Raw genomic sequence first — 21,483 nt, forward strand, 5'->3', positions numbered from 1 at the left:
CTGGTCAAGAGGAAGAAAAAGTTAAATAAGAGGAACAGTGTAAGGAAAAAGTACATATAGAGGGAAGCAGGGAAAATAAGGTATCAAATCATAGGAAACAAAAAAAAAGAGTAAATATCTGCGTGAAGTAGCAGACAAATTGTAAGAACATTGTGTATGGGTGACAGTGAAGAGCATGTGGTGTAGATGTTTAATGTTTTAAAGTTTAATGGAAAACTAACTTACTGGGAAACGCTGGAGCTAAACCATCTATCTATCTAATTTTAAAAATGTGTTTTGTTCATGTTTTAGTAAGCAAAAAAAAATGCAGCCTCGTGCTCTGTCTTGGAGCACTCACAATGTTCAGGATGTATTCCAGTAAGTAAATTTGATGGGTCATCACTCATTTTTGCAACCAAAATTTTGGTGTTTATATGCAGAAAATGGGGCTTGGCTTGATTCCAAAATCAGGACTGCTTCCACACACAGGCCAGGATAATTTAACTTAAAATGAATGCTCATTTCCATACAACTGTATTACATATATCGGAATATTGGCCCACATCAGGTTTGGTTTCTAATTTTACCTTTCACAGCAAAGGCCCTGACAAGAGACAGTCCCAACCCAATGAACAAAATTCATACAAAGCCCTTGCATAAAAGGAGGAATGCTAGATAATTCATTTTCTTGCCTATTAAGGTGTACTTTGACAACTTGACTTCTTGGAAACTAATGAAAATTACGGGATCATGGTTCTTTTGCTTTATCCCTTTTTAAACACAGTAGGACAAATTAACAGAAGGAAGAGAGTGATCCCAGCAGTGTGCATCCTTAATAGTAGGGTCTGTATCTCTGTCTCTCTGCTGCTCCTGGAGGCAGTTCTTAACTGCAGACTCCAGTGTGATGTGGCTTAGAGACAACCATCCTCATTGCTGAACACCGTGATTCTTTTGCAGCAATCAGTTAACTTGTTCAAACCACCACAGAGCAGGGGCAGTTTGCAAGAAGCAAAGGTAATCATTTCTACATTAAGTATCTGGCAAAGGTGTGGGCTATGTGCAGGGGGAAGGGACACGGGGGGGGAGGAGCTGCAGAACATGGTAGTGGAAGATGAAGAAACAGCTACCAAAAATAAATCCAGTGTTTCATAGGAAGGTGTAAGGCGGCAACAAGACTGGAGACAGGACCAGGAAGGCAGGAAGACTGCACATCTGCAGAACATTTTGTTCTAACATGTTCTTTTGCCTTTATCTTTTGCTGTTTTTTTTTTTTTTTTTTTTTTTTTTTTTTTTTTTTTTTCAGGCTGTCTGCAAAGTTTTGCAAAAGACTCCCACTGCCAAGGCAAGCAACATGACTGGGTACTGAGATGGTGCTTCTTATCTATGGGATTCTACCTTTTTTCTATTTTGTTCTTCTGAGATGGGCTGCTAAGGAAATAAGGCCCCATGTAATTTCCAGCAATGGCGAGTGAATCAGTTCTTTTGCTTTAAATAATAAAACCCCCTCATTTTCATATTTCCATATTTAATTTTTGCACTTGCATGTACGTTTCTGTTATCTTCCAGCCACATGTTGCTATTTGTCTCTGTAGTGGAGATAGTGGAGAATAATTTTTTTTTTTTTTTTTGACTGTGGGCTATGTGAAGCCTGACTTGCATGTAAAAGATCCACAGGGAAAAAAAAAATAAATAAAATAAAATAACAAGCTCCAGTCCTCACAGAAATAACAGAAATACAGAGAGCTGGCATGCTGCATGCTTCATGAGAACACTCCCTGCTCACCACCACACTGGGCAGCATGTGGCACATACATGCAGTACCACACACCTACAGACCAAGACGAGACAGTCAGTGCAATGTCCCAGAGGAAAACAGCAGGTGTGGGCAAGGAAGGGCAATAAGAGACGGGCTGGGAAAAAAAAAAAAAAAAAAAAAAAAAAAAAAAAAAAAAAAAAAGACTGTTCCAAAAATCAGCCAGATTTGGCTGACTAAACACTACAACAGTATGTAGCATGTACTCTGGTGTTGATTTTGCTCCTACGTCCCCTCTTAGTTCCGTCTCTCTGTATTTACAAGCCTTCCCTCCATGGCACCCAGATGCCAGCTAAATCACCAATCCGTGGTTCGTATTTTTCATGGAGTTACCCACCTTTGCCTGTATCCTCCTCCTCTCTTCCCTCCCTCCTTCACCATATGTTGGCCATCTTGCTCCTATTGATTCTGTCAGCACAAGCTTTACAGAGCACTGCTAGTCAGATGGATAGCTTTATTGTATCAGACTTCAACCTATGCCATGCCTTAACTACAGTACTGACAGCATTCATTAAGGTGTACGACATATATAAGTACCACAAATTTACCATTGCATATAAAAATGCACTGTCATAAAGCTATATTGTGGTTGAGAAAGACATCTTCCAAGCATTCATCTCCACTGAATATGACAGACTTTCCACTCCAAATACCTCCCCTGAAGCTTGAAGCTTTGTGTCAGTTCGGTGTGATTGGAAAGGGATGTGTGACACCAGCCCACAAAATGGTTTGCCTTAATGAACGTGATAAAGGCATAAAATTCATCCATGCATCTCTGTGCAGGGGCAGATGTTCAGTTTCATGTAGTTTTATGAGGAGGTTCAGTTGTGGCAGACCTGTACAATACCCTGTATTTCTCTGAGCAGGGCAATGTGGAAGCTAAGGACAAGTGAGGATAACAATTGGCCAACACTCAGCAAAAGCTCTGGGGTATACAGTTAGTAAACCCAAGAAGACAGGCCTATGAGATGATGAGACCCAATAGATACAACCCAGCATTGTATCTATCCAGGGAGTAAAAAAAGAAACTGACAGAAGATACACACAATGTGGACATTAGGGTTTCTAGTTGTATAACTACTTTTTCCAGATATGATAACGTTATGCAAAAGGAAACGGATTCAATTTGGTCAGTTTAGTCTCACTGAGGCCTCTATTGCTGCTGTATTATAAATGTGATGTTATCTAGTATTGGAATTGCCAAATTTTGAACTTAAATATGTTACAAGTAAAACAGGCATGAAATGACACTCTGGAAAAGTATTTGAAAATTTAGGGAGAAATTAATAGCTTTCATGCAGTTTCTTCAACTTGTAAACGTGAATCTATCTGCAATTAGTACTGAGTTGCTACTACAAACGTTAAATAAGATACAGTCACCAGATGACTATTTCTATTAAATATAATTATTGATGGGAAGGGAAAAGTGCCTTTTCCCCCCTAATTTGAGAGTGTAAAAGGTTTAACTAACCTGTTCCTATGAAAATCTTGAAATTTGGCCAAAGATACAAGGATATTTCACACTTTTTTCCTGCATCTATATTTATGTCCTATGGAAAATATAACAGCTTCTTTCTGGAGCAGTTAACATAAAAGGTCTTGGTCAAGAGAAGCTTTTCTCTTGCAAAAGATAATCTGCCATCAAAGTAATAAGTTTGACAATCAAGCAGTCCAATTGATTGAACATTTGCAAATACTTCATAACTTAAATTGTCCCAAACTGTGAAAAAGATTAATGTTCCGCTTCCCCAAACTGTTTCTTCCTCATGTTATTTTTTGTGTGTGTGTGTGCATGTGCAAACTGAATCTTTGGGAACCCCTTCCAGTTGATGCATCATTGGGGTGGTTAAACACATTACACTATGGCAGTCTGTCACATCAGTGTTTCACACAGAGATACTAGACTTGACACATCTCTGAGAAAGGAAGTTAGACAATCCAGAGAGTCATGTTTCTTTTGAAACTTGAGATTTTGAGGACAGAATTTTCATCTACTTAATTCAGACTGCAGCAAGAAAACAAGATGTTTAAGTAATTATAATACAACTTTTTAAACATTAAAAATAATTTGTGTCCTGGTTTCAGTTAGAATGCATGCAAATAATATGGTTTTGTTGGTCCTGTCTATGGGGGGAACTAACCAATGCTCTGAAAACTGCCCTTTTTATTTTGGTGAACCCCTCTGAAGTAGTTATGGCAGGACAATACAGGGCATGTGACCCTCCAGCAAACAAAATGCAATGCACTGCAATATTTTTATGCAGTAATGCCTTGAATGTTTTCACTAGCACATGAGCTCTTACCAGATCCTTTGGTGTCTGTGGAAATTTTGTCTACAGCCAACTTTCTTGAGACAGTGTTTCATTTGACTGCCATGTATTCTCATAGTCACATGAGAATCTGTAGTTGTTTCAGTATTATATCTTCTATTTCCAAGGGAAGAACTGCAAGTTCATTAAAATACAAAGCTTAACTTCTGGAGTTGTGTAGAATATGCTCTTTTCCACTGGTATCACCAGCAAGAGAGGCAAAAGCAGGAATTTTGGAACATTTAAGATGTCAGTATTCCTGTAATTACAAACAAACAAACAAGGAAACAAACAAAAAATTATCTTTACATTTTAGACTACCAGCATTCGCTTGGTAAATTCACCATATGTATGAAACAAGAGACCACTGAACATACACAAGATTGAATGAACCTTCAACTTTAACCAGAATTTACAACACATCTTTTGTGTGGATTTTATCATAAAAAAATAAATAAATAAAAGTCAAGATTATAAACAACAATGTTTCAGTGTTGTAGTGCAAGAGAGTTAGGAATAGGACCTGAAAATCCTACTTTCTTAGCTTTAACCAGCATACAAAAAAGTGGATAAGTAATTAATATGGAAACAAGGGTGAAGATGGATTGCCACAGTTTAAGGAAAAAAGAGTGCCATCTGGACAACATTGGCAGCTCAAGATTATATGCAAGTCTCAGTTATTTAGTTTTTGTATGTGACAACAGAGGATATGCCATATATCAAGTCTGACGATAAAAAGGCAATGTTCACAATGCTTAATATCAGATGATGCTTGAAAATATGACACTAGCTTTTATTATATGTATTGTTACATATTATATGTATCCTGGAGAAGAGGAGGCTGAGGAGAGACCTCATCGCAGTCTACAACTTCCTCGTAAGGGGGTGTCGAGAGGCAGGAGACCTTTTCTCCATTTACACCAGCGACAGGACCCGCGGGAATGGGGTTAAGCTGAGGCAGGGGAAGTTTAGACTTGACATCAGGAGGGGGTTCTTCACAGAGAGAGTGGTTGCACACTGGAACAGGCTCCCCAGGGAAGTGGTCACTGCACCGAGCCTGACTGAATTTAAGAAGAGATTGGACTGTGCACTTAGTCACATGGTCTGAACTTCTGGGTAAACCTGTGCGGTGTCAAGAGTTGGACTTGATGATCCTTAAGGGTCCCTTCCAACTCAGGATATTCTATGATTCTATGATTCTATTGCATGTATTGTTTCTATTATTTAAAATTTTGTCAGAATCAAATTAATGATTTTAAGCACCTTGGGGTTAATAATAGCATTTGTTGAAATTTCTAAAATTTGCTACACTTTAGTATGCTTATAGAGCTTTTGTGCATGGAACAATGGGTACTAAAATAAACTTAAATCTTCAGTGGATTCTACAGAATACCTTTTATTTGAATACTCCATGGCATCCTCAATACAAATCTCACATCAGATTCATTCTCTCCCTCCTTTCATCTCAGAATCTCCTGCAAATAACCCTTCCTCACTGGGAACAGCTTTCTTGTGATAAAACTGTTGTGATATCACTTTATCTTGTGATAAAGTCCTGCTCCTTACAATGTCCATCTCAGATATGATTTTATACTGTGTTCAAGGCATCAGAGTTCTCTAAGATTTACACAGCTGTAGCAAACAACTTCAAAATTAACCACCTGATTTACCCCCAAACGCTCAAATTCTTCATCATGGACAGAAGAATCAAACACATTTGAAAGCCCTAGGGCCATGATGATTTTTAGTATAACATGCTAAAGTATGCATTAAAAAAAAAAAAAAAAAACAAAAACAAAAACAAAAAAACTCTTAATTTTTCAGAGGGCTCTATTTCACCAATGCCTTTTCATCTGATCTCCACCTTCCACCCTGTCTTTCATGTGCATGAAGAAACCATCACTACTAGAAGGGCAATAAATGACCGCTGAGGAAAGCAAAAGAGGTGCTAAATTAACAGCAAATTCATAGCTGAGAGTTCTTCTCAGACTTTGCTATGGGCAGAATACTTACCCTAGTTAATACAATCTTTTATGAGCTCCTATGAAGTTATAGATAACTTTTTTAACCCTCCAATTTCAGTCCAATTCCCAATCCCCTAAAGGATAAGGCCTAAATCTTCATAATATATGAATCTTAATTCTGATTTGTAGTTATTACAATGAATGTCTTCTTTCCCTTTACCCCAGCCCTGGATTCATTTTGCATGAATGAAATTCCAGGGAGAAAAAGTGCTTCTTTTTCCACAGCGACTTGTGCTCATGCTAGATTACTCGACCAGTCTGTGTTGAACTGAACACCAGAAAGGCAAACACCTTGGAGCAACTCCAAGGCTGCCCAGGGTACCTACTTCTCCCTAGAAGAAAAAGACAGGCTGGAAGTGGTGTAAGCCAGCAGGCACTCTGCATATATCCTTGTCAGCTTAGACAAGTTCCATGTAAGTTAAAATACAGAAAATTCATACAGTGGGGCTTCATCCCTTAATGGGGACACAGACCTTGTCCGAGTCTCAATGGCTCAGTAAAACAGCCCGTTTCTTTGCCAAATTGCCTTATAAGGCCACAGCAGGGTCTGGATTTACCCGTTACCACAGGGCTTAATGACCTTAAGCACAATGCTGAATTACACCTCCAATTGTAATTTCCATCTGATTAAGCACTGAAAAATGCAGAAGGCTGGATACATATATACAACACTTGTAAATTGAGTAACACATTGAGCATGCAGTATTTAACCCTCACTCAACACAACTCCTGATTATTTACTGAGGCATTCAGAAACAAATGTGTCACTACAAAGCTACAGAACTGAATAAACTATTTTCTATAAATAAATAAATAAATAAATTACAAGTAAATAAAAATAAAATGAAGCACTTAGCAATAAAGTTTTAGGAAACCTATCACTGAAGTAATCTCATGAAGTAACTACTCCCACTTCCCAAACCAAGTCTCACCAAAGTCATGACTGTGCAAGTAACTACTCAGGAATAGGAAGAATGGGTTCAAAGCTATGTGTTTGGACTTAGCCTAAAGCAAAATAAATGCAAACTTGACAGAGCTCCATTTGCAAAATACTCATAAATTTTACTATTGTTGCAAAAGTGTCCACAGTTCAGTCAAATGATCATCAACTAGTCTAGAAGTTTATCTAAACTGGGCATCACAGACATTAAAAAATTCAGTGCAAATGAGAGGCAGGGTATGGCTGCAGAACAATAATACCATTTAAAAAATACTAAAATAGAACTTTGAGTTATAATAGGAACCAGAGCTAAAAGTTGAATGCCAGCCCTTTGTTTTGTTTTGTTTTGTTTTAAGCTTTCATGTTGACCTCTGCTCTACACAAACTTAAATCTGTTTTACATCAGAAGTTGCAGGGACAAGAGAGTACATGGGAAAATATGTCTGGGAGTTAAGAGCAGACTTGCTAGATTTCTGAGCTCCAGTGGTATTGGTGACATAACTAAAAAGCAACAAACAGCAGGTGAGAGGAAGGATTTAAATATAAATAAGGACACTTTGAAGCCATAGGTTTTTATTGAACACTTTCACATTTACAAATCAAAGTCACTGTTTTTTAGAAAAATGTGTAACTAAGAAAAAATCCAAAAGCCACAAAATACCAGGCAGAGAAAGAAAAGATATTAAAGAAAAGTAAAGGCAAGGAATAGTGTTGATATATATTCTCTTGCCTAAAAATAAACCAACTAAATACCCTACTTTCTTTAATTAAAAATCACTTAATTATTTAAGGATTTCTGACTAAATTAAGTATTGAAGACACATCAAGATCTGACTAGTGCTGTGATTAGTGGTTTACGTAGTTATCTGCCCATTTGGAACTGAATTCAGCCTCTAATTAGAAAAGTTATTAGAAATTCAGTCCCATAAATGCAGCATATACATACTCCATGCTTTAAAATGGTTAAATATATTAATTTACACAATACTTTCATTAGTAAAAGACCAAGCTTCCTTTTTTTCCTTTTTTTTTTTTTTTCTCTTCAGTATTCAATATATACAGAGAGACTATGACGACTTAAATGGCCATGGTTTAACAGATAGCTTTTGCTGTTTTACTAAAGGTGCTGTTCACGGTCTATCCATGGGATCAGAGTTCAAGTAGCAGTGCTTTCAGTCTGGAAAAAAGTGGTGGTTACAATAGCATAGTAATAACAGTTGCGGATAACAATCTGAAAAACTGAAACCACTGAAATATGATGGCTTGCAGTTAGAAAATATTTGTGTGTTTTACCAGAATGTAACCTATTACCCTGCTGACTGGGAAAAATAAAAATCCAGTGGGAAAACATAAAATTAGATCAGAGCTCTCCTAAATGAAAAGAAATTCAGTCTTGCTGAACTGAAATGTGATCATTCGGGTGGCATTTCTATCACCTCATTCATTTAAAACTCAATTTAATGCTATGCTAGAGACTTTACCTTAACAAACACTAATGTGTGTACGTGCAAGTTGGATCACAGGTGCAGGCCCATTAGCAGGTCTGCGCAAACTGGCCTCTGTGGGAAACCCACAACTATCCATTGCAAACAGAGGCACAGATTCACTAGCTTTAGGCAGATAACTGAGGTACTGGACACTATAAAGAGTCTTACCAGCTTGCAAAAGATGTCCAGTTTGTCATTGGCAGTGACCAAAAGTGGATGCTTGGGAATTACTGCAAGAAAGGAACTGTAGCAAAATTTAGCATTTTTTTCCCAGGAAACTCTTCCAGCCTCCAAAACTTTGCATCTCTGAGACTTCCTATAAGTCATCTTTAGTGGATTTCTCTTCCATGAACCTGTCCGGTGCCCAATGAATCTTCACAAATGGTCAGTTCCCACAACACATGGGGACATCATAGTCAGCACATGGCCATCCGCCACATGCAGAACTCAGTCTGCTGAGTCTGAAAATGCTGTCTGCATTAAATGCCCACACTTTTGGTAACAGAAAAATTGTGGGCACTTCTCTCCACATCAGTCATGATCTTCTACAGTTTTTACATACCTCCCCTGCATATCTGCCCAGCTCAGTTTCTCAGTCTGAAAAATCCGGTTTATGCAGCTATTGGAGGGCTTTTCCAACCTTGTCTATGATTCCATTCCTTGTATAAAGTATGTGAAGCCAGGACTCCATGCATCCAAGGATGCCCTTCTGCTTCTCTTCCTGGGGGAGGGTTTTCACATACCTTCCTCTTGTATGAAGGATTCAACTTATTCATGTTGAATCATTCTCTGAATATTTCTGTTTTGTTATTGTTGTTTTGTTTTTCTCCCAAAGAAGAGGAAGCCTTAATGACTGTTCTTATCTAAGACCTAACTTAGATGTCAGGCTGGTGTTTTGAAGAAGGAAGAGTTAGATCAAATTTTACTAAATTTATCAGGTGAAGATCTGAGTGTTTCTGTTTAGCAAGATAAAGAAATTCATGCTATTAATGGTTGCTATTTGACAGTGGTTTCTTTTCAGTATATGAAATGAGAAAACAGAGCCAGTTCATTATGAAGATAGTAAAAGTTATAATAAAGCCAATATAGGCTGAATCCTACAATTGCATGTGGGAAATGTAACATATGAAAAGAAAAATGAGCAGGGGATGGAGAGCAGAGAAACTTGTAATGAGACTAGTCAGACTAAAATCTAAGAAAATTGGTTAAGGATAACTGAACTTTGGAAATGGTATCCTACAACATAAGTAGAAAATGGACTGAAAAGAGTGAGACCCAGTCAATCTATAATTATATTATAAGGACCTGAATAATTTTCCTCATTTCTTCAGATGGAGAAACTGAGGCTCTAAGAGACACAGTATTGACTGTCTCACTTGGAACAGCTCAGAGATCTGGGATCAGACCTACCCCAACTTGTGTTTTGCCCACATCTCTTCCAAATATTTTTCATATTAACTCTGTGTCTAGATAAAACCTGATAACCTGTCAGTGTGAAATTATTAACTCTCTTAACAGCAAAGGCAAGATGTGGGGTTTGTGGCCCAGTATAAATTCTTGCTGTTTGTGCAGTGTTAAATAAGTCAGTTGATCAATGGTGCTCTGATGATTTATTGACATCGTGCTGCCAATGAGAACTCATGCTGAAACTTAAGATGGATCAAAATTAATTGTAAAATATTAAGGTGAATATTGTATCTTTCAAGGATTTATAGAACCAATTGTGCATTTATACTATTTTAACATAGAAAGCAAAATACATCTGAATAATAAGGACTGTATCCCTTTCACCAGTTCAAAGGGCTACCAACAGCACTAATAGCAAACAATTGTTTTATCATGTTTTCTTGCAATTCCACAAAAATGGCTCGATATCCCAGTGTCAAAATCAATTCCTAGGTTGCATACTAAGTATTTTGTTTTTCAAAAAGACCAAAAAAAGAAAAAAAAAGCCATAAATCTAATTTCACTTGGTTATGAGTACATTGTTTTCACATTTCAATGAAAAAATCTAAATGGCATGAATTCCCCAGTGAACAAAATTTGACTATTATTAAAACAGATTAAACAAAACACTGCAAAAAGTATTTTTTTCTCTCATGAAAGATTCACAATGCCACACTGCCTTGGTTGGTATGACTATTTCTAAAATTTGATTAATGATTTATGCCTCATTTAGGGTGATACTGTACCTGCCTGGTACAGATTTATTTAGCAGCAGTCTGCTATACCAAGAGACTTCTGTTCTCCTTTTCTTTTATACATGTATATCCCTACACTGGCAGCACTGCACAGGAAACTGGTCCATAAACTATTACCATGCACTGAAAACCATGTGGAATACCAAGCAGAGCTTATCTTATAAGCATTTAATTATTTGCATTGCCATTAATTTTTGTGTATTTTTACAGTTCAGATCCATACCTTTTAAATTAGAAAGAATTGCATGAGGAATATGGGGCCATATTAAGAGTTAAAATATTTGTTATTATACTTCGGACTTACTCAGGCTTTCATCTGAGACTCTTACTGTTTGATAACTGTGGTCAAGTATTATCTTCCCCATTTCACTTTTTAAGAACCTGAACCACAGACAGACCGAGCACCTTCTAACACCGTTGGCAAATAGTGCAGACCAGAAGAATCAGATATACAGAGCAAAACAGTTCACACTGAGGACAAAAAACCTACATTATAAGCATTTATTTAAAAAACAAACAAAAACCAACCAAACAAAAAACAACTTTGGACTAGGTCTTGTTTGATCCCACAGACTGGGTGCCTATTAGTAGCTGGACTCCACCAAGATGTAGTTCTGGAGCACATCTGGTTTACTTTTATCCAAAACTAATTCTGGTTTATGTAACCAACACACGAATGAGGGCACAAAAAGCAGAGACAATCATAAAACTTGCTTTAGAACTACGATCTTCATGCAAGCTAAAATGGAAAGGCAGACTCAGCCTTTACAAAGTCAGCTGGACAGAGCCCGATTCAAAGCCCTGTGGAGCCAGCAATGAGGTGAGAAGAGGACACTTTCCAGAAGCTTCAGTAGAACTATTTGGCCACCACAATTAATCATTTGGTTGACACATCTCCTTGGCGAGGTCTGCCTCCACAGCTCATATTCTGCCTGAAATCCTGAAAAACTTGCTTCATACCACGCATCATATTGTGCATTAAAACTATCCACATCACAGGCAGTCTTCTAAAGATAACAATAATCTTCAGGTGATACCAACAATTTGTATCTACTGGTTGTGTGCAGTGCTCTACTGAGCCCGGCCTCTCTACAACAGTCAGCTGAGCAACAAGAGTAACAGTCTCCAACTCTGTTATGCTCTGTCAGCTTTCTTAACTGTTTCAAGAAATTAGTTCTAAGGACTTTGCTACAACATTTACATTAAAAGACAATGTACTTTCTAGCTCCCTGATAAATGTATTAGATTATACTCACACATCATATGCTGGGAGACTACTTGCATATCTCAAATACCAGGGAGTTTTCCATGCTACCAGGATTCAGAAATCTGGGAAAGCAGCAAAATTTAGATTTCCTGAGTCAGCCTTGGTGGATTTCCATGCCTGTGTAAAGAAAATGAACACTGAGTTTTGTTTGTCATCAGAGACTTGCTCTATCTGTGATGAGAACAGGATAACTGAGTGGTCCTGTGCAGATCCATGAGCTGGATTCAATGATCCCAGTGGGTCCCTTCTAACTCAGGATATTCTCATTTTTCCACTGTTAGCTTTACTTTGGATAGACAAGGAGAAAAGAAATTTAAATCTAGAGAGAGACAGAAGTCAAAAAGTATCAGAAAAGCTCCAGACCAAAAATCTGAAAAAATCCCAGTTTCATATAAAGAGGCAGTAGACTAGTTAGTTTACTCTGTTTTGACTTGAGGGATTTTCCTTCATGTGAACAAAGCATGCCCAAAACATGCCTCTTCTGAGGATTTTCACCCAGACAATGTTTCAGTCTAATGAAGACCATAAGAAATCTGGCCCTGAGTATTGTCCTTATACCCCAAAATTTCCAAGGTCTGGAAAAAAAATTTTGAGTTTTACATTGAGGTTTGGTTTACAAAGGTTTGCATGTGTACGCAGGCTTTTTATACAGAGATCCATTCTAAAGCAGGTTAAGGTACCTACATGCTATGTAGACATAGCTGTTGAGGCTTTTTTTTTTTTTTTAATAAATCAAAGAATACAAAAGTATCGTTTAAAAGTTGACAAGGATTTAGGACTTATTTTTTAGCCCCTTATGCAACCAATTGCTACCTTGTATACCTAATAAAATATAGTAGAGCAATTCAAGTTGATCTGCAGGCAATATAACTCCTACTTCAAATCTACCTAAATACAAAAAGTAATAAATTACAGTGAGCGATCCTTGCTTTTTAACTGGCATTCCAAGTCCATTTGCCTTTCTAATGTATTTTGAAAAAGATAAATGCTCAACACTTAAGCTAAGAAGCTTTATATTATATTATTCCCAATAAATAAAAATATAAATGCTTGTGGTCATGCAATTTGATCTTTGAGTACATGGCACTATAAATCTAGTCATGATGCATTTCCCTTGAAAATAAATAAGACCTTTTATTTTAAAAATCCAGGACAAAAAGATTCTTTCTTAAGGGCATAAACACCTAATAATCTGAACAGAAACTTAGCCCAAAAAGTAAAGACAGTAAAAGAAACAATTGCTCCAGGGCATGCATACTAACTGGATACATGTTCTCCATGCCAGACAGAAAAAAAGCCCTTAGGCAGGAAATTCTATGGGACAGAACTGTTCTATACTCAGCCTAGAGTGCCATGCCAGCATTATGTGGTACTTCGTATGTATTGCAGGCAAGTTTGGTATGGAACTAGTCCTCTGCATCTCTCTCCTCATATTTTCTTGTCATTCCTATTCTTCCAGTACCATTTCTTGTCCTCTGCTTTTGATTCCTATGATACTTACATCAAATCTCCATTTCTTACCTGTCAATATCTATACTATCTTGCAAACAATTCCCTTTAAGTTCACTCTTACTCTTTTCACAGTGGCAGTCCTCTCACTCAGGATGCCCCTTTTTCTCTAAGGTTGTAATTTTCTGTAAAAAAAAACAAACAAGGGAAAGTATGCTTTCCCTAGATATATCATAACAAAAAGTCTCTGGTCTCTCTCTCTTTTTTTTTTTTTTTTTTTTTTTGAATATACATATGGGTACTACAATATTTGTATATATACTATTTAGTCACCTCATCACAGGAGATTCCTTAGGGTGTAACCAGCACCTACCTATTTTCTCCTCCATAACATTAAATTGTCATAATCTCTTTGAGTTTAACTATCACCACTTGCCAGTCACTGCTTTTAGTTTTTAATACGTTAAACATATTAACACTGTTTGCACTCTAAGCACAAAGAGCACACAGATATGTTTACTTTCCATACATAATCATGCTTAAGATAAAAATAAATTGAATAAAATAATAAAAAAAAGGAATAAAGGATTTTCATGAACAGGACCAAATAAAAAGTATATAAAGGAATTGTATTGTTTTGATTACTCACACTATTCTGATCTTATGTCCTCTGCTTCACAACAGAAATCATTCTTTTGCTCTAACTGAAGTTGCCAAAATATAGCCTTCATCAACATTAATTCAACACACCATCATCTAAAACAGGGTGATAAAGCTGGTATTTATATCTATCAGGGGACTGACTACAGATGATGACAACAACCATCTCAAAAGGCATAATTCTCTGCCACAGTGTATATCAGTATTTTTCTTAATTATTTCTGACATTTTATCTATTACTCCAAGAACTTTCTCAGAGGGTGGAAATAAAGGGAAAAAATTGCTTTTGTGCCATAGATGAAGAAATACGTCTTCTGCACGTAATTCCCAGAAGAAATCTTGAAAATCTTACGGGGTCAGGAAAGAGGTAAGAAAATAGTATTTGTCACCCTTGCTGCATTGGTCATCTAAACTTTACAGTAGCACCTGTGACTTATCTGCCACTCCTCAGGCAGGAAGAAAAGTGAGAATAAAGAAGTATATGGGGGAAAAAAGAGTATCATGAAAGTAAGTATCACCTGGAAGCCTGCGTAAAGCTTTCGGTCTTTGAGCTACTTACCTTTTGTTTCTCCATTGCTGATGTCCATTCACTTCAGTTATTAGAAACCATACACAGCAAAAAAATGAAAAACCATATAGCTGAGGTTATGGCAAGGACAAGAATGCACCAAGCTTAGGACCAGCAAATAATGTTTGAGAGTCGCCGGGAGAAAAATTTTCCAGCTGACAAATTGTACAGATGCAATAAGAATGACCAATGTTCACTATCTACAGAGAATAGTAAGATTAGATGAGTCAAAGATAGGCAGCTCACAAAACCGAAGGATGCTTTGAAAAAAGCACACGAAAAAGTTTGTTATAAGTCACTGCTTTTGACATGAGTTTGATTCAGAAAGGACAACAAGTTGCAAGGAGCAACTTGTCATAGAGCCCTAGAAAAATTTCAAACACAGTTGGCTGCTTAGCTTAATGACACCGTTATTAAACTCAAGATAAGTAAAACAGGCTATAGCAGACACGAGCTTCCTGTTCTTATCTTAAAAACCTGAAAACACTGCAGCTGTCCCACAGCACTATACAAAAAAACACGCATCATCTGGTTTCCAGTCTTGGAGCTAGTTTCTGCACAGACTTCTCTCACCCTCTGAATCCTCCATCATCCTCTGTTGATGACCCGCCGGCATGAAGATAGTGATCAAAACATGAATTTCACATAGTTGTTGGACCTATTTTATATTGCATTACATGGATACAAATCAAGTTAATAGCACTCCATGGAAGCTCATATGTATAGAATTATATTGCTAGGTATAACAGTGTTTCTAACAAGTGTTAGGACATACCAGGAGCATGTGAATTATTCAGTATTTAACAGAATGAAACACATAAGTTTCAGATATTCACTGGTCAGGTGGCTTGTCCTTATTCTACACTCAATGAGAAATGAAAAGTGCCTTTTCCCCCTTCTTCTAGTGTTGGCTACATGGTGGCCTGCCTTTAAGAAGGCATTTACTGCCTACCTCTGAGAGATAGAAGAGGAAGGGTGAGTGATTTTCATGCTCTGGCACTCATTGTAGGCTGTTTAATTTGTCAGGACTACTAGGCCATGGTTTTGTACTCTGACAGGTTTTTGTTATTCCTGCTAATCCCATTTCTGTTGTGTAATGTGCGTGGCAGCATCTGGTGACAACAGAATAGAACACCTAATTGTGAATGAATACAGAGCGCCCTGTTCTGCCACATTGCCTGTTGCACTATTTTTGCATTTTTATGGCTGAGGGTGGGCTTCCAGGAGCTGCAAAGCAGACAGCCCATTGTTGTAATCAAATTTGCCATTTGCATGTGTGTGTTCCAGCAGCCTTCGTGTTTCTACGGCCCCCAGGATTCCCTGACTTTGGCTTTCTGGCTCCCTCTTCTGAGTAGCGAGGATGATCATACCTATTTATTAAACAACCTCTCTTTACTTCACAATTAAGTCACAATATGAAGCTGACAGTTTTAAGTGCATTTGGGTGTGACTGAAGTGAGCAGAAGGTGGGATGCGTGGATGCAAGACCTGCACGACTGCTGCCCCCACCCATAGCACAGCAGCTTCACTCACTTGCTAGACACAAGGACCAACCGCTGCCTGCAGATCCCCTTGCCATCTGCTCCACATGTTCTGATATTCCAGTGGCTCACTGACTCCAAGTCCTATTCCACTTTGCCAGTCAGGGCATACAGAGCAAGCATAGAAACTCTGGGCTATGCTCATGTAGACAAGCTTAGCTCCTTGTAGAGTACAGTGACTATAAATGCTCCCAGAAGGCAAGATTAGATTATGTTTTTAAACAGTAGTCTTCCAGATTTCAGAGGAAGGAGTGGAGTTCAATAAATTCAAAACTTCCTGAGAGTAGATTACTGATTTAATCAAATTCTTACACAAATACTCTCCTGATAGGGTACTGATCAGATAGCTTTATCTCTGTGTGACCTAAACTGGTTCCAACTAATATTAGTATAACAGCAAAATGTCCTCACTTAGAAAGAAAAATGTCTGAAAATATCATTTTGGAAGAAGCATGGATCATGGTTGACAATTGGTGCGATATAGTTACTCAAAACATGTACAGATCAGAGTGGTATTGAGTTCGACAAAATGGACCAAGGCTATTATTTATAGAACAAAAAAATATTTTGAAAAGAATGATAAACCTTTCTGTCAAGAGGTCTCTATGTGTTTTCAGCTTAGATTATTATCAGTCACAATCACAAGTATTGCATAACAAGACCGAGAAAATTTACTGCCAAAATCAATCTTCCAGAAACTGTCAAAAGATTAATTAAGACAAAGCTCTAAAAACCCAGAGATCTGAAATACACGACTGACAACATCAAAGACAAAAACTTCAAGGAGGGTGTCCAGAATTACCAATTAAAATGCAGACTTGAATTTTCTCCTGTAACACAATTTTTCTCTCAGTAAACTACACAGCTCTTCTGTATTTACCACAATAATACAAAATCAAAACATGAAACCTGTTGGATATGGCAACCTAAAAAAGATCTAAAGCTGGTATAAAATTTAACTGTTTATTCACACATTTTTTTTAATATCCTCTGTATTACAGGATGTTGAATTTACTAAGTTTAGAACAGGTGGTCAAGCAGTAACAGTAAATATGAAAGCAGTTTCAGGACTGAAGCATGAAGCAGCATACAAATCACAAATGAAACTAAGGTCTTGTCTTACACTTTCTCTTATCTACTACAGTTCGATTCTAAACTGAGTTCTAAAGAAAAATAAGATAGTGTGAAAGCAAAAATATTTATGTACACTATGCATACAAAATACACAAGCAAGGGAGAAATGTTCCTCCTTATCAAAGACTTGTATTAGATGTATCCTTCTTCTAAGCATCTGTGGACAAGTTCCTCAGAAATGATGCCTTTCATCAATAATGGGAGCTGTTATTCGTTATCATCATCTGTTTATAATCAATGAGAACACTCTTGAAAACCAATCCAATTATTTAGATCAGTAGTTTTTAACCTTTTTCCATTTGTAGACTCGAGCATTTTCCAGTGGATGTGAGGCTCTGCTAGAAGTTTTGCTCATGTAGGTAGCTGTCACTTTATCTGGCACTTACAACAAACTGTCTAGAACTTATCCCTTCCCCTTGCATCCCCTCAAGAAAATGCTCTTAGTCTCTAAGAAAAGAAAAGAAAAAAATATTAATCAAACAAATATATATTTTGTCTAAATTAAAAAAAAAAAAAAGCATACATGAATCCAAGCATTTTAATCACCTTGATAAAACACGCATGTAAAATTTCCTCAGTTTGTATCTAAAAGTCACACAAGTTATTTTGATTACAATCCAGGAAGGATGCAGTTCTGCTGACATTGCCCCCAGCTGGCCCAAACAGTTGAGTTGGTGCTATGCCCCAGTCCTCCTGATCCTGCTTATTGTGATCAATGAATTGTGCTGTGAACCAAGACTGATCAAGTAGGGACAAACACCTCTAAATCAAAATTGCTCTCAAAAAGTACTTTTGTGACACTGTATCCCAATAGCATTGTACATTGTACAATTCTCCAGAAAATTTTGAACATGGTTTTGAACAGAGAGGGAGGGAGAAGATTACAGGCAAGCAAGGGACAGCCCCAATTCCCTAATTTGGTCACAACAGTACAAATTAAAAGGTTCCAACTGCATCCAATATGTGACTTTATATTCCTAATCATGCAGTAGAACAAATGCAAGACAGATTGGGGCTGCCTTAGGAAGGAACATTGGCTGAGATCTGGCCATGCAAGCTTCTGGTGTCCCACCTAAAGGTACCTTCCACCTTTACTGGAGACCAGTAGCAGAACTACTCCAGGCACACAGGCTGTGTTCTAGGATCGTTCTGCTCAGAAACAGCACTGTGTCAAATAAGAATTGCTACAGCAACCACTCATGAACACAGACTGAACAGACAAGACAGTTGTTTGCAAGAACTTAAAAAATATCTAATGCCATCTCACTGTTTATTATAATAATTATAGTTACTGGAATACAAAGATTGCATATATTTTACTGTATCTTCACTAAACTACTGTGAACACATTTGTACAGGCACTGTGCTTAACGCAGAGTTGCATTTAACAGATCAGGCTCTTAAGTTTCCAAATCAGTTCAACCTCTGACCTCTTAAACAACCAAGGAGAATACCTACATCAGCTCTGTGCAGGCTTTGGTAATCCCTAACACAAACCCCCTGGGAAATGTTCTGAACCAACAAACTCATTTCACATGTTGGAAGCAACGAAACAACTGATGCACTACTTCAGCAAAGTAGCTGCTGAAAAGTTCCTAAAGGAAAAGCAGGCTGGGTTAGAGGGGAAGAACTATCCTGGTTTTAATGAAAATCAAACAAAAACAACCAACTAACCAACCAAAAAAACCAATTTAGGACTGACTACTGTATTTAAATTAAATCTACTTGCTTTTTAAACAGTTGAATAGATGCTTTTTAATTATTGCTAATTGTTTAAGATATTGTTGTATGCCCCTGAAGATTTAAACAGCATAAATTTAATTCCTTTAAAATCTCCTTCAGCTACAAGCAATACAGTAAGAAGCCCCATAGGTATGGCAGTAAAAATAACCATAAAGGCATAAGCATTTAAATGAGGAGAGCACAGAATACTTCCCACTAAAAGGAGAAAAGAAAAGAAAAGAAAAGAAAAGAAAAGAAAAGAAAAGAAAAGAAAAGAAAAGAAAAGAAAAGAAAAGAAAAGAAAAGAAAAGAAAAGAAAAGAAAAGAAAAGAAAAGAAAAGAAAAGAAAAGAAAAGAAAAGAAAAGAAAAGAAAAGAAAAGAAAAGAAAAGAAAAGAAAAGAAAAGAAAAGAAAAGAAAAGACTATATGTTTTGGAGACACAAGAAGCAAACCATGAAACACACAGTTGAAACATTTAGGATGACTAAGAAAAAGGTCTATGTTCACTTGTTAAGGAATGCGCTAAGGCAGACTAAAGCATATGAATGGCCCTTTCACAGGTCACAGATTCTATTCAGTTCTTGGACATTGTTATTATCCAACAGAAATAGATGGGCCTAATTAATATTCTGAACATACCTGAGAGAACATTCTTAAGGAAATCATCCTCTGGTGGTTTAGGTTTGTTGTGTTTTAGGGTTTTGTTTTTTTGTTGTGGTTTCTTGGGTGCTATACGTGCTTTTTGGTTTTGTTTTTAACAAACAGCAGACATTACAAATAGCTTATGGTTAATAAAGTATAAACATAATTTTGGTGTTAAAAGTTTAATAAAAAGTCTACTTCTGAATATATTTGTTTATGCAAAGACTTTTTTTTTTAAATTTTAGTAAACAGTTTTGCCATATAGATTAAAGCTGAACTGCAGTCATTTTGCAAGCAATTATAATCTTGGCACTTTTCTGAACATAATATAACAATTACCACAGCAACTGCATTTTTATCAGAGCACTCCAAGCATGCTGCAGGTTAATATCAGTGTTCAGCAACTTCAGATAATATTTGTAAGATGCTCGTGTTTAGCCAATTTCAAATGTAGCAGGCAGCTTCTGATATGAACTGAGTTCTGTGCTTTTAAGATAATGTGGTTATATAGGCCCTGATTTTATATATAGTTGGACTGATGTCCCCCTTACAAAATCCTGCTAAGGTTGATGGGAGTCTAGAAAATCAAAATGCAGGGCCAGCTCCACAGCAAGAAAGATGAACTCTGATGACAAAATTAACTTTCCAAGGAGCATCACAGACTGCACAACTAGGTTAGGATCCCAGCTCTCCTATGGTGTGATATTGGGTGAGCCTTCCCCTTGCACAGCTTGCCTGTTTACAAAATCAGTTTTGGAAAGCATGTGCTGTTGATGAGTGTTTGCCTGGTACTAACCACTGCCTTAAAATGATGTTGTTACTACCCTAATCTACACTGGATTTTAAAGATACACAGTTTGGTTTCAATTATGTGACTCCTGCTGAGCGATCCCAGAAAGAAATATCCTAATTTTTTGAGACTTGGTTCCTCTCACTGCTGACCCTTGCAGGAGTTTTGCTGTTGACTTCACAGGGAGCAGAAGCGGGCCCAGAAAATGGATAATCACCCTGAGTCATTTGAGCTGCATCACTGCATTTTGAATTCAGGACACTGCTTCAGTACAGTGACTTGTTGTTCTCATCTTAAATGTCTGGATGGCAAACAAATATAGATAAAAGTAGATGACTAATTATCACAAGGCATGCATGGAGGGAAGCAGTAAAGAGGAGGGTAAGTTTGTGGGTTACTCCCACACATAAATCCTCTATGTGTCAATGGGTGAATAGACCCTACTTTAATCTATTGTACGAAGCTGTTTTATAACAACAATAAGCTGAAACAGAGAAGAGACTATATTAGAAAGGCAAATATCAAAATACATCACTACTAAAATGCTTGCAGGTAATCATGTAATTCAGTTCTGTAGTACACCCAGAAATAGGAGTCAAGTGTTTTGTACTGAAACCTTAATAAGGCATATGCAGGGAAAATAAATAAATAAATAAATAAATAAATCCCATTGAAATAGATAGACCTATTCACTTCAGAGACAGTGAAAAAGAGAGGAACTTTCTTTGTCTTGCCACTTCAGGGCCCCTTGATAGCATTTTCTTTTTTTATTGTCTTTTAGATATAGATGCCCCTCTGCTTAAATATCACCAAAGCTACTAGTAACAAATACCTAAATACATGTATATAACAGATGCGTAAGTGCATCTTGGGATAAATACATTATGGACAATTAACTGTCATCATACCCCTCAATTACATTTTCACCCACTCCTGTAGTGTACAGGAGTGTACCCG

General features: G+C 37.2%; 1 long non-coding RNA gene across 6 annotated transcripts in view; it reads right to left on the minus strand.

Moving 5' to 3' along the window:
* Positions 1 to 21,483, minus strand: part of LOC106018110 (uncharacterized) — a 192,351-nt gene that overhangs the window by 72,966 nt on the left and 97,902 nt on the right. For all 6 annotated transcript variants that reach the window (XR_011811386.1, XR_011811388.1, XR_001191991.5 and 3 more), the window contains 2 exons: positions 12,010 to 12,137; positions 4,096 to 4,360 (listed from right to left, as the gene is read on the minus strand). This is a non-coding gene — a long non-coding RNA (uncharacterized lncRNA). The remainder of the gene's footprint in view (positions 1 to 4,095; positions 4,361 to 12,009; positions 12,138 to 21,483) is intronic.

The sequence above is a fragment of the Anas platyrhynchos genome, chromosome 9 (assembly GCF_047663525.1).
Source record: "Anas platyrhynchos isolate ZD024472 breed Pekin duck chromosome 9, IASCAAS_PekinDuck_T2T, whole genome shotgun sequence".
NCBI classification, from domain to species: Eukaryota; Metazoa; Chordata; class Aves; order Anseriformes; family Anatidae; genus Anas; species Anas platyrhynchos.